General features: G+C 41.7%; 1 protein-coding gene across 3 annotated transcripts in view; it reads right to left on the bottom strand.

Annotated features, from left to right (window-relative positions):
* The window catches only part of LOC120956026 (uncharacterized), a 34,047-nt gene extending 23,111 nt beyond the window's left edge, over positions 1-10,936 (bottom strand). For 2 of the 3 annotated variants that reach the window (XR_005751827.2, XM_040377377.2), the window contains exon 1: positions 9,737-10,935. The gene's annotated coding sequence lies outside the window, so the exon portion shown is untranslated. Of the gene's footprint in view, positions 1-9,736 lie in introns of all 3 variants that reach the window. The other variant, XR_005751826.2, reaches the window with a different exon arrangement.
* Positions 10,937-12,345: the final 1,409 nt, after the last annotated feature.

Genomic DNA, 12,345 nt, shown 5'->3' on the forward strand with positions numbered 1-12,345 from the left:
CACAGTACATACAGCAACAATTTATGATCACGGTATGTGTCAGCGAAGGACAGTGCTGGAAGAGGCAAACAGGGACGCAGTTCGATCCGTTCGTGTCATCGGAAGAGGAAAATCTCCTAGTCACGGCATTTACAATTTAACGCCATGGAATCACGTCCGGTTCGCACACGTGCACGGTACCGTTTCGATTGTTAATGTGAGTGAATGGTCATTTATCAGCACCCCGATCGATCCCGTGTCTGCTCGGGACAATTGTTTTCCATCCCTTTTTCCGACTGCGTGTCTGCTTTTTTTGGTGTTGCCTGAAGAGTGGGAAAAAGCTTTCAGACACGCACACTGGTAATGGGGTAAATGGAGCCCCTGACAATAGATTGGAGCAAAAATCAGTCTTTGAGCAACGAGTAGTCGTCTTGTATGAGGAACTTTGTTTCATTTAGATTTCTTTGAAGCAGTAGTAAATATTTAAATTTCTATATCGTTACATTCTGTATTGCATCTTTGTCCATCTGTCAACCAAAGATAACAAACATCCACCTCCTTGTGCTGAAAAAGGGTAGCTTGTAATTATTTCACACCATCTCGATAGCCTAACCCAACCCTTCTTCAGCAGGTGCTTGAAAAGGTTGGAAAGCGGCAAGTGTTGTTCCATCCATCAAGATACGGACCATTCATTCCCGCTCGCACCGGTAACTCTGTCCTTTTGCTGGTTCGCAAACGTCTCAAGGTTATCGTATAGTGAACGTTGATCTTGAAGTGCTAACCGCTGGACGACCAGTCTGATGGTTATGAATGTTTAATTGGACTGTTATTGAGTGTAGGATTTGTCGGTTAGGGAAGCAGCAAAACCCAAACTACCCTCATAATCATAAAGGCCTCGGTGATAGAGAAAGATTCGTAACGTGCTTTGGATTGAGAGCAAATTTTTAAAGGTGTGCTTTAAGGTATATTCTGCATTTAAAAAAAAACTAGTCCTTTTCAATTGTACCGTTATAAAAACAGTGCTCTTCTGAGTTATTTCATTAAAGCAAATATATTTTTTGATTGGTTTTATGATCGTTGAAAATGTTAAATAAAGCTCACGGAATCAACAAAATAATGATTGCGCACTTAAACGTTAGTATGAATATTTGTCAACAACTATCCAACACAAAGGAATTATGAATGAGCCAAACATAAGCAAAGCATGATACAAACTGAGGCAATGAATCTTTTAAGGATTATCTTTCAATTATAAATCAAACATCAAACACATACGATACCTTTTTCACTATATACACTCTAAAACCGCAACCCGTATCGAATCCTACATCACATTTGTACGCTTTTCTCCTCCAGCTCTTGGGGATATCTTAAAGCACTGATCTTACACGCTGTATACATCTTCAATTATCAAGAAGCCTGATAAGGGGCTGGAAAAGTGTTATTGATGTAATAAACATCTTCCGTTCGGTCTTGCCGGCAGACTGGGCTTGTCCAACAGCTTGGGATAAAACAAACAACGAGTACTTCCATTGTACGTAGCACGTCTACATGCCAGGAAAGATGATTCGTAAAGTCAACTGCCTACCACTGCACGCCATTGTGTACGGAACGCCAGGATCGGTTGGGTGTCGGCCTTTTCTCCACATTACCTCGTTTGTCATGCAGAACATGGCACGGACCACTCCCGGAAAGCGTATTTCCCTATGCACTTGTGGCAAATACCGCAACGGCACAGGCTGCACTTGGCTTAGACAGCCGTAGCCTTTACTTGCTCCGCTGCACCGTAAGCTAAAATGTCAATAGCATTTGGGGGATGAGTTTCAACAAACGGGGAATAAAGAAAAGCTTCCCACCATAAGAAGAGCAGCTCTCACAGCGGCTGTCAGTGGCACCAGTTCAGTGGATTTATTTCAATACGTTTTTCCCCCTTGGTGTGCTCAAAATAGCTACTTCGGAAACGATCGAACTGGCAGAGAAAAATGAAAGTCATCTTTATACGGGGGTTTTCCTCAAATTTATCTGAGAAAAAAAAACAAAAAAAACATCCTACCGAGGCACGTGTCGGTCGTGCCTTCGTTCCAAAAAGGCAAGTGCTGTCACGTTTTTACCAGAACAGCTGGGCCACAGGCCTGTTGCGTCATTTGCCAAACGGGCAAGGATGCTGTCAAATCGGAGGCATTTTCATTATTCTTCATTTGCAGTGTGAAAATTTATGGGTTCGCTTACTGCATCGGAAAGGCCCCCACTGTCAATCAACCCGTCAATCAAGGACGCCAGGGGAAATACGAAGCCAGTGAAGAAGGTTTCGAAGAAACATCCCACCGCTCGATCGAACGGGAACGAATGGGCCCTAGTAGCAGAATCCGGTAAACAAAATCCGTCGCATAAATTTGCATACGTCCCCCGGGGAGTAATGCAAACTAATGAATGTTGGCTGGGCTCCTCCCAGCAACAACAACAAAATATCATAAATTAACATCCCACACAAATACACTCATGCGTGCGTGTAATCAACGGTAGTAGCCAAAATTGGACGTGAAAGTATGAGGCCCAAAAATGGTTGCCTGTGGAGCAATAGGACAGTTGTATGGCATGTGCAGGAATACCATCTCGGTGTGGCACGATTGTAATCGAAAGCATAAGGTTGTTGTTTGGCGCGGCTACGCTTTAACCTTGTCATTACTGAAACGGCAGACCGGGCAGCTCTCAGGGGAAATCTGAAATTTCCTCCACTTATGAGCGTGTACACGCTTACATACTAACACGTCCAAGTGCCATGCAAAAGTGTGTCAATTCGTTGGAACCCATCCCAAATTGGCACGCATTTGCGATGGCCCACAAAATGGTTATGACGCTGCGCATGGCTTTGAACGATGACCAACTTGGGTGTCGGAGAGCATAAAAAGAAAAACCCGAACAAACAAATCATCGTCGTCGTTTCGTTCACTCCCTCTTCTCGCTCCCTCCCTTCGAAAAATACTCAAGATGTAGACTGCCCAATGGCGGGAGCTCCTTCGGTGACACAATTCACCTCCATCCGCCCACACAAAGAGCTCGTTTAATCCTGGATTACGCTTTCGCTCATTGCTCAAACTGCGTTTGCACTTTCGGGCACGGTTGTGGAGCGATTTTTGCTTCAGTTGTTGACCCTGGGTCCCACTACCAACCAGGTAAGGCACAACAATAGACGATGACTGACAGAAAGCAGTACCGTCAGGGTAGGATCCTGCCTTCCTCCGTATTGCACTGAGGATCTTGACAGATTACGTAGCACTCTCGTCCGTCGGTACTTGACTTGACTCGTCTAATATTTCTTTTCTACAATTGCCGGCTTGTTGAGTTTTTTTGCTCCCAAGTTCACATTTTCTCCCGATATGTACAATGTACGGAGCAGTCGGTGGACAAGATGCTTAGTGCAATGTCTAGTACCCCGTAAGTGGAGATATTAGATATTGTTAGCGAATTTGTAGGACACAAGGGAAATGGTAGAAAAAAAGTTGTCATGCATTTGTGATGATGCTTTCCTATATTAAAGAATGATTTCCTCTTCTTTCATAATAACTGTTTGCTAAAGTATGGTACCGAATGACAGCATTAACAGGTCTAGCAGTATGATGACTGAAACGATGTTTCATCCTGGGATATTATAACCCTCAACTCCTCTTCTGTACGATTTCGCGCATCACACTGCCAGTAAACAATGAACGCCCGTCGTCCGTAGGGGCTCGTATCGGCGTCTAGCCTTGGCACACCTGTTACAAATAGCCTGCTATTTGCCAACCCCATCGGCGAACGGAGCCAAAACTTGTTACATGCGTGTGTCTCCCGAACGGTCAGACGTGCACGGTAATGGCACGGTCTGATTACTATTCCATGGTAGGTGATCCGACTCGGCAGGATAATTCAACCACACAGACAAACCAAATACAAAAAAAAACGCCGCAGACCTTCTACTGCGCCATATGTACCAAACTTTTGGGCTCCATTATGTGCGTCAGCAGAATTTGTTGATTGCAATCCTGTTGATTTAAAAATAAACCATTACATCAATGTGCCTTCCTTTTTGCGTAAAACCTTCCAAGCGGAAAAAATGCAATTTGACGGTAAAAAATCCCCCGCCGTTCCACGAGGAACCTAGGCGCTGGGCTTTTTGTTTGGGCGTGAAAAGTTAACGAGATGGTATGGAAAATGGGAACCACTCTACAGGTTAACCCCAGCACAAGACATTGTTTGCGGTCTACGTATCGCGGGTAGATGAATGGAGGTTTTTAATTCTAAAGCAAGTGCGATACCAGCTTATGAGGTTAATTTGATTGAGTGAACTGGTTGGCTGCAGCAGCACAACTTTTCAACAATGGCACGGAGCATCCTTTGTGCCGGGGAATCGCATGAGCGCAAGCTTCACCGTCGTCAGTTTGAAATGATATGGCACTACCGTATTCTGCAGGGTGTACGAATGTACTTGTTTATTTTCTGTTTATTTTTTCTCTCGCACTTCTATTTTTCAAAACACTTGGGAGCAAGTTAATGACTTGCCTTCGTTTGCTCACCATTTCATGGTTAGGGGGTTTTCCGTTTGCCTTTCCAAGGCTTGGGCAGGGACCATGGAATTACTACCGCACCGGCGCCGCGCTAAACGCGAACGTATGGATTTCAGTGTAAACAGGTCATGTTTTTCTTTCGTGCTCGCACAAAAGGGATATAATTAAAACTCTCACCAAGAGCAAACGGTCGTAATCGATCGACACTGTGCAAGAAAATGAGGGGAGGCGGTGTATTCATTCCAATAGCCTAATCAAGCTATAGCGCAGCAACAAAAGTGGTACTTGAGTGTGGGAGAAAAATATTTAAATGATTGTTTTAAAAACAAATAAAAGTGATATATTTATAGAATAGTTGTGTTAGCAAAGCTATACTACATTAAGTGTTATATGTTAAGCGTTATTAAAGTAACACTATTTTATGCTTCGTTTTAATTTGCTCCACGTAAAGCTAGGTAGGCATGGTACTGTGAAATACCTGAGATCATGAATCATTGCTTAGTAACACAGCAACAACCCGAAACTAGATAGCGATAAATCCCTGTACTCTATAACGAACAAAACAATTACCCCGAGATAAGCTGTTCTATCTATGCCACACGGAGGGAAAAATTTATTATTTTCCTCGAAAAAAAAGGCAACCCAAATCGAACCGATATCGATAAGCGGGCGGGTGCGGACTACGCGAGAACCAATTTCATTCCACAATGCTTTATGCTGCCGAGCGTTCGGCGAAAGAGTAATTACACCAACGTGTAATGTGCCCCAATTAGTGATGGTACAATATTGAATGTCCTATACACCGGACGGGATCCATGCATTGAGTCAGGAGCGGCGAAGCTTCGCAAAGCATTCACAATGGACGTAGCAACGAGAAACGCTGTATCAAACTAGCCATTTTCATTTCCGCCAGTTATTGCGGTGTGCTATATGACCGCTGGATGCTCGATTGTGGGTTTAATGTAACCGCACAGCAAGACGGCATTGTTGCTGGAACTGTTGAGCCTCGGAAGCGATTGAATCTGCAGTGACAGAAACACGGTACGGGATGCTTTTCAGTGATACACGATACATCGTGGAGCTATTTGGTTTGCTAGCTGTGGACTAAAGTGCAGTGAACTGGCTATGAAAATGACTGTTATAAATATTGAAAAGGATTGAAAGTAATATTTTGTTCGACAATTTGTGTCACTACTAATAAGAGAACCATTTCAAACAACCATCTCTCGCTCGTTCCAATTCCGATACGTGCATACGTGGGATGAATTTGTAATTCTAAGTATAAAGGTTTACAAATAGAAAAAAAACAAATGCATTCAACGACTACATGACAACACCGTTTCCAATCGCATTACTACTGCTCCCACCGATTCTCATGATAATGTATGCTACCATGATTTGCATGATGCACATTCGGTAGAGTTTTCCTACCTTACCATTAGACTACCCCCGCAGCTCGTGCTTGAGTGCTCTGGCATGGCCATCCTGCATTCACACATCTTGGTGTCTGTTCATTAGTGCATGACATTTCGTTAGAATTCACACAGAAATGGAGCAAAGGTATACTCTAATGGAAGCAGAAAGGTTTTCTGGAGAAAATTTTGAATGCAAACAGCTAGCAGTACGGTTGAGAAGCTTTTCGAACTTTGAAATTATGAAGAAACGATGATACTGATGGAATTACGTCAAATTACGTCGAATCATTTTATATCAACTTCCTATCAACTTCCTTCCTATTTGCTAGGGAAAGTTGGGTCGAGGATGAAAGATTACAAACTCTGTTTAAATTACACGGGTCGCCATGAGCCTGATGAATGCAATCAACCGAACTCTGCCTTATTATGTAATTACATTTATTTGTGTATATTATTTGAATTCTTCTATTTATCATAATATAAATAGGATAATAAATAATGTAACCAAACAAATATGTACCTTCTGAGTTAATTTGATGAACAAACAATAGATTCTGTTTCATTGGGTTCAATTCTTTTCGTCAGTCTTTTTTAAAACACAAGCAGTTAAACATGGACCAACACTGTACCCGAATTAGGCAAACCAACATCATCATTAACATCAGCAGTATATCTTCATTTGTTAAACTTTATAAACTCGTTTAGAATGGCCCTATAGCCGGAAGTTATCATAGTTATCCAGCGGGAGCGTCACGGTCAAAAGAGCGGTGTTATTAGTATGCTTTGGCTATAAGTACGAGCACACGTTTCGGGATGTGGAATCGCTCGCTTTAATCATTTTAATTGGATACCAACCGCAAACCGGCTCGGGATAGTGCCTACGGGTGGTAGTTGTTTTGCAGTAGAGAGCTACAATTTATTTGTGAAGTCAGCAATGCAGACGGCTTGCCTTTTAAAGGTCGAATGTCGGGAACACTGCGCCCAACAGACAAGAGTGAGTTCATTTTTAAGAGGTTGCATGTTTGAAAAATTATATCTTGCAGTATATAAATTAGAACAAAATTATATTGCTGGTTTTTTATGACCAAAATATAGTCGAATTAAGCCCTTGCGTCATTAAGCAACTTTTTTATTTTAAAATTGGTATGTGCTGAAAACTGTTTGAATTATTATACAATTTTGAAGGATCAAGAGGGATTCAATGTTCTGCAGCTTATCTCGTGTCTTTTTCTGGGTATGTATCGATTACCAGTTCACGGTATTTTCCTTTGATTCATTGTTTAGGCCCTATTATCTCATGTATTCGAAGGGTTATATGCACCCTTTTTTTATTTACAGCTTAATTATTAGAAAAGGTTCGTAGATTTTTTTCCAATTTGAATGTGGGTTATGTGTTGAGATAACCCAACAGACTATTTATTCTACCATAAGTTGATTATAAAAATCGTTTTTCAAGCTGGTTTTATATCCACTGGATTTATATAATTAGTTAATTCGCAAAAAAAATCCGTTTGTTAGGGTATAATTGGTGCAAGTTGATCGCATCTGTTGCGCATTTTATCGATAATCACTCACGATAATCATCGGCTCCGCTGTATGATCCACTTGAACGTTAATAATCACTAAAAGAATATCATTAAGTTATTCATTTTTATGACATTCTTATGATGGTGTAAGTAGTCACAAAAATCAATGAAAAGAATTAAGTGTTATTGCCCTAAATCATTTAAAACAAATCTAAGTAGTCAAAAAGAGTTTTAAACCGTTCTCTAAGATATTCATTAAACCCTCATAAATCAAAAGCAAACAGCAAGACGCATATCTCTTATCACAGCTGTGTACAATATTAGAAAGCATCAAAGTACAACGTTACGGTGTATTACTTTTCCCAGCTTCCTGTTCCTTCATGGGTAGGCGAAGGCAATATCAACGCAAAACAGACACATATACACGTGCGCACCGACAACAACAACAAAAAAACACACAACTTTGCGCTCCAAGTTGTGCTCCAAGTTTCGTCCAAAATCGTATCCCCGAGCCATTTTATTTCTCCAAATGCTTATCCCGATGAAATCTGTACCAGCAACTTTTGATTCGTCGAAAAAACATGGCACAGCGGTGTTTTGGGCTGGTAGCTGAAATCAGATCGAGCCGGGTTTTGTCGAAAGAAAACTCGAGAAAAAAAGCTAATAAAAAAACGATAGCCCACAATTATGGGTGGGCTTGATACTATGGATCTGAAATTCGCAATGCTTTCTGCTCAACAACGCTTTTTCTTTATGTGCTTTCTGCTACGATTTTTCGCAAACAGAAAACAGCTCAAAGGGCAGAGGAGAAGCGAGCGAACGGTAGTTTTTAATAATGAAAGTACTGTGTTATTTTAGGATTGTTGAGCTGTTTGCGGTATGCTTGCTATTTGAGCAAGATAAGCTCCCGGCTGTAAGACACTGTTAATGTGCTCCTGACAATCACAATTTGCGCTATAATTGCAAAACCATTGCGCCATTTGTTTTTGTTGTTTTTTTTCGGCTCTCAGCAACTAGAAGAGACCAAACGCCTTTTGTGGGCTGAAACTTTTAGCAACAACACGTGCTCAATATTTACCACCGCCGTCATCAGCTGGCTGTTAGTTGAGACGTGTGCTGACTTTTGATGATGTTTAACAAACGTTAATCCCGACGCATTGTGTGTCGCAAGGGGTGGGGGGTGGAAATAATTATCGCACAGAAAGTGGAAAGCAAACCAGCCTTAAACAAACGCGACGATAAAAAGAGAGTCGCTTCACAGATTATTGTCACCTTCTGTGTGTATAACCGTGTTGCCCCCCTTTTAATAGTGTTTGTCCATTTGCTACTGTCGCACTTCAGGCCAAGCACTCAACAAACATTGTACAGATATTTTCCATTTGTGAGGTTCCTGTACTAATTTCCATATGGAGCAGAGTTCACTCTCCACAAATCTCAATAAGCCATTCGGCAGAAAACACGACCCAGCTGGTAATGGTTAAGGGGGTGGTTCGCATATTAATATCGCATACTCGAGGACAAAAGTTGGACAACAATGAAACAAACCCATCACGACAAAGGCTCTGACGCCGTGTGGCAAAAGAACACAAAACCCCTCCGTCTTTGTGTCAAACGCACGGGAGGTTCGGTATGCCCGTCAAGCGTCATTTCCAAACGTAAGCATAGACGTGCCGTGGGAAACTCGGTTCAGAGCAATTTTCCAGTTCAAGCTTTCGTCTTCGAGCTCGGGGTGGAAACCGGAAACCAGCGCCGATACCGTGGTTCTGTCGGGGAAAAGGAGGTCGTAAAAGATACTCGCGCGCGCTCTCTCTCTCTTTAATTTGCTTTCAAACAACATACGCTCTCTCTATCGTCCTTTCTGCTCTCGGTAACGAACCTTGCTCTCCCGTTTTCCCGGCCGGCAGGCTCTTTCTCGCTTTCACCTTACGTGTCTGACTGCCGTCCTGGGTTAGGCTCTGTCACACTCACCGTCTTTTCATCGGTGTGAGGATGCTTTTGGCGTAGTTTTTGTAACAGTAAACGTATTTACGGTGAGCTAAACGGCAAGTTTATTGACCTACATTTTCACACCATCACCGTCGTTTTGAGTGGGGGAAAAGATGAATACATCCTTCGGTACGGTACGCAAAAGGTCGAAAGGTGGACGAAAAGCTTTCCATAAAGAAAAACTCCAACTTGTGACACAAAGACACGCTGTGGATAAACCAATTTGTTTTGCTTAAACAAACTGATGATGGCAATTTATCAGAAATGTTAACCCACTTAAGCTTACCTGTCTAAACCTGTCTCCCAAAAACAAACTCGAATGCAAGAGGGATCGGTTTGCTACGACACAGCTAGTGTGAACGGATGTACCGTCGAATGCAGCCTGCTTTTACAATACTCCAATGCAGGAGTTGGTGGTGGTTGCAAAGAAAGAACTTGTGGCACAAAAACACACTATCATACACACACGCACACAGACACTCTCACACACTGCCCTTCTTTTCTTTGCGCAAAAATCTAGAGAAGGAATTTCGCACTGCACCGCACGGGGTTTGGCTTGCGCGTGATATGGGATTATTTTTGATTTTGTCACGGGATCACACAAGCGTGGGGAAACTTTTTCTTCTTCTTACAATCGTTTACACACTTACACAGAAAATAAAATTTCCAATCACTTTGTTGCTACTCGAATACCAAACCGGATGATGAAATGTTTCACCATAGTCTCACTAAACTTTACACTGATGCACAAACTAAGTTGTAGATGGCCAGCGAGTTGTTATGGTTTTTATTCGTGACTCAAGATTCTTTTCCAGAAAAAAGATCCCTTTGTATATTTCTTGTTTTTTTTTTCTTCTTCAAAGCTCTGAACGAAAAGGCCACGCTATAATGTAGGGGGGGTGCGCCTTGCTTTGAATGCCTTTATTTTGTCGTGAGGCCCCAATTTTCCCTATCGAAAATTTTCGTCACCGTCGGGGGTTTCTCTCTGGGCACTTAGTAGACCGGCGCAGCAAGCGATGCCGTCGCCCATCGTAGGACTGCGTACGTGCTTTTTCTAACGATACGCCGCACGAAAAACTTGAACGAAACGATTCCACTTGGTGCAAGACTTACACACACTTCGTACGCCTTTCACAGGCCCACATTGAATGTCACATTGAATAGCACGAACGGAACTTTCGTTTGAGGAACGTTTTCTTTATGATTTTTTTTTTACTTTTTTGAATAATACAGCTATCTACGCAGCGGCCTGGTGCCGTTGAGCTTCGCTTTTCATCGTAAATCCTTTGTAGGATTCTCCATACACGCACACGATTTTCATTGGAGTTTCTTTCTCTTATGTTGCTCTTTTCCGCAAAACTATTGAATGGATGAATACACACACAAAAAAAACCTCTTCTCACTAACCGACCAACCACACATTCACTAGCGATTGAATTTTCCGTTTGCCTGCTAGCACCGTTGCAAGATGACTGAATGGATGAGAGCAAATATGTTGCAGTTTTTCCAGTTGCGAAAGCAAACTCTCGGGAAGCCGATGTCGGTGGATAGGGAAACAGGACCTTCGGTTCGGTATTGCTGAGAGCTTCTGCAGCGCGTTTGAATACTTTTTTCACCCAGAGAGGGAGAGATAAAGAGAGAGGAAAAGGTATTTCGATATAAACAACAAATTAATCGTTAAAGCATAAGCTCCCCGATTCCAGCTCCAAGAGAGTCGTTTGGTATCGTTTCACCGGAGAAAAATTGAGCATAATTTATGTAGCGCACGATTCTCTGTGCCGTACGCGAGCTTTCCGGCAAAGTTTTTCAAAACAAAACTACCGCTCGGTACCGCATTTTGGGGAGTGGATGATGGAACAGGGGGACGCGAACAATAGTGCGCATGTATGTGTGCTCGCGTACATGGTGGAAAACAATCTGGATTCTGACGATAGGATGGGGAGGAAAACAAATTCGAAAAAGAGAGAGAGAAGAAAAGATAATGTTTCGAAATGGAAGCTTAATTCAAAGTAGCAAAAGCTTTCTTGTGTTAAGGAAAGGCAATGGAAGTCAAATATTCGAGCAATTATCCCGTTTAACGCAACGATTTTTTTTATGCAATATCTTATTAGATCATCAGATTAAATATTTCTAAAACACGCAGTGCACTAAAACCTGCCAAATAAATGTTCAACGACCAACGTTTTCACAAGATAGCATTTAATTAACATCGATTCATTTCGTTACAAATAAAAAAGCCCCGATTTTATTAAAATAATCCTGCACAAATAATTTACAAAAAGCAACCTACTCTATTGAAAGCTATACGATCGTTCCAACGTTGTGAGTTTCAATAAAAGAGGCTTTGAGTATAATGACAATGGTCAATGGACAATGGACAATGCTAAAAAAAAATGATAGTTTGCTCTCCGAATGCGAATGACTCACAAGCAAGGATGTTTCCATTTATCAATTAAATAAAAGCTTCACTGAGCTTCAAGTTTTAAAAACAACAGGCTGTAATGAAAACATCGCCGTCGTACAAAGTCCTAAAGCCATAGAATCTAGAGTCGCTGACAGTGATACTTGTCCAATATAATTACCTATATCACTTCAAAAATAAATTTTACATTTCAAATACTGGGGCCCTTTCCGTTTTAAGTTCGTAGGCTGAAATTTCAGCCAGTCAGCTGTTTGCATTGTATAGTAGTTTTCGAGCAGCTGTTTAAGTGGGTATAATATACAGGAGGGCTTATCCCAAGGTGTATGAATTTAGAAGGCTGATTTTTATCGCTTCTGTTTCTGAATGAAGATTTTAAGAGTGTTTTTTGTATAGGCCTCCTGAAAGTTTGTTTGAACAAAAGTTTTCATACATCCTGTCAAAAAGTGGTATTTAAATTTGCGATGAGACCACCT

Source organism: Anopheles coluzzii, chromosome 3, assembly GCF_943734685.1.
Source record: "Anopheles coluzzii chromosome 3, AcolN3, whole genome shotgun sequence".
NCBI classification, from domain to species: Eukaryota; Metazoa; Arthropoda; class Insecta; order Diptera; family Culicidae; genus Anopheles; species Anopheles coluzzii.